This window comes from Euprymna scolopes, chromosome 46, assembly GCF_053919585.1.
Source record: "Euprymna scolopes isolate OS-2025 chromosome 46, ASM5391958v1, whole genome shotgun sequence".
Lineage (NCBI taxonomy): Eukaryota > Metazoa > Mollusca > Cephalopoda > Sepiida > Sepiolidae > Euprymna > Euprymna scolopes.
Window position 1 is genome coordinate 87,473,601 of NC_136527.1, and position 2,549 is coordinate 87,476,149.

Here is a 2,549-nt window from a genome sequence, read left to right on the forward strand (position 1 = left end):
TTATAGACCAAGGCATCTCAGCGTGTATTCAATTGAAAAATTTCTAAGTCCAAACAAGAGGGGATGTAGGTATAGATAGGTGACAATCTTACAGACCAAAGCATCTCAGAGTGTATTCAATTGAAAAATTTCTAAGTCCAAACAAGAGGGGATGTAGGTATAGATAGGTGACAATCTTATAGACCAAGGCATCTCAGCGTGTATTCAATTGAAAAATTTCTAAGTCCAAACAAGAGGGGATGTAGGTATAGATAGGTGACAATCTTGTAGACCAAGGCATCTCAGCGTGTATTCAATTGAAAAATTTCAAAGTCCAAACAAGAGGGGATGTAGGTATAGATAGGTGACAATCTTATAGACCAAGGCATCTCAGCGTGTATTCAATTGAAAAATTTCTAAGTCCAAACAAGAGGGGATGTAGGTATAGATAGGTGACAATCTTATAGACCAAGGCATCTCAGCGTGTAATCAATTGAAAAATTTCTAAGTCCAAACAAGAGGGGATGTAGGTATAGATAGGTGACAATCTTATAGACCAAAGCATCTCAGAGTGTATTCAATTGAAAAATTTCTAAGTCCAAACAAGAGGGGATGTAGGCATTGATAGATGGCAATCTTATAGACCAAGGCATCTCAGCGTGTATTCAAGTGAAAAATTTCTAAGTCCAAACAAGAGGGGATGTAGGTATAGATAGGTGACAATCTTATAGACCAAGGCATCTCAGCGTGTATTCAATTGAAAATTTCTAAGTCGAAACAAAGGGGATGTAGGTATAGATAGGTGACAATCTTATAGACCAAGGCATCTCAGCGTGTATTCAATTGAAAATTTCTAAGTCCAAACAAGAGGGGATGTAGGTATTGATAGGTTACAATCTTATAGACCAAGGCATCTCAGCGTGTATTCAATTGAAAAATTTCTAAGTCGAAACAAAGGGGATGTAGGTATAGATAGGTGACAATCTTATAGACCAAGGCATCTCAGCGTGTATTCAATTGAAAATTTCTAAGTCCAAACAAGAGGGGATGTAGGTATAGGTAGATGAAAATCTTATAGACCAAGGCAAGTCAACGTGTATTCAAATGAAAATTTCTAAGTCCTTACAGGGGCGGACGTAGGTATAGGTAGATGAGGAGCTACTAGACCAACACATGTCCACGAGTATTCAATTTAAATTTCTAAGTTCAAAACAGTGTAAATAAGTGTCTGGAAGTGCCCGATCGACGCCTACTGCCATGTTGGGTGAATGTAGGCGTAGCAAAATGCCTTCTAATCTGCTAGGCACATCGGGACTTAGTTTTTTTTCTGTCCTTTCTCTGCACCGTGTAGGTTGGCGTCTGGATGTGCCTCATCGATGCCTTGGCATATAAACGTGTAATCAAGTTAAAACTTCTAACTTCAAAACGGGAGTTAGGTACCGGTAAATGAGAAGCTTATCAATCTAGACATGTTGAAATTTATAAGTTCACACATAGTGGATAGCAAGGCGAGGAATAGGGATATAGAATAAGAAAAGAGAGATAGACAGATCTAGATAAATACAGAGGTATAAAGAGAGACAGGCAAGGGAGATACATTTCATGATTCAACTTATATGCTAATAAGAAATAGTTGATATATCAGGAACACAAGCATTGTATTTACTAGTTAATTTTACATCAGAATACACTTGTAGATTTTATGTAGCTTTTTTTCTATAGGGAACATGCAAATAGCAGACATAACATCTAGACATATAAATATATACATAAAACAATTATAGTTATGAGATATATCTGAACTAATCCAAAAAGACAATAATGATGAATATCATCACTTACCTTGGAAAATTATCCAGGCTGTATGCCTACTCACATTCCATCAAACACCAGAAAATCATGAGCAATTGCTTGGTTGATTTTATTTATTTTTTTTATTTTAATTTTTTTCATACACATTTGTAATTGTGTCTTGTTTTATCAAGTATTTTTGTAGTTAATCTGTGGTGTTGGGAGAGGTGTTAACATGAATCAATTTTGCTTAACATTTTTTATTATGTATATTTTTTCAGTTTACAGAGTCATTCCAGTACCAAGTCTGACACTGTAATTGCTTGAAAAGTATTGCATTGGGAAGGAATCTTTTTTTTTTTTTTTTTTTGAGGTGTGCAGGAATTTCAGTAGGGGATGTTTCTACTGATTTCAGATTCCAAGACAGCAAATTTGTATTTTATTGTTTGTGCATTCTTTTATCAAGTTTTTACAGATGTTTTTGTTTTATGAAAGTGAAAATGAATGAGTTGCAAAGACATTTACATTTTTGCATTCTTTTTTTAATTCTTCACCTTTTTTGTTTTAATGTCCCAAGAGTGAACCAAGACGGATGAGTCTTATTCAGCAGAGTCGAAAAAAACAGGTTACCTTTGATTGTCCTCAATGGATTTGTCCATAGTATAATGTGTCCAAGTTATTGCCCTAATAAAGTGAGAACCATACCCCAAAACTAATGCAGAACTCTACTTAATTAAATGAGCACTCTCAAAGACAATTTATCTAACATAATTTTGAAA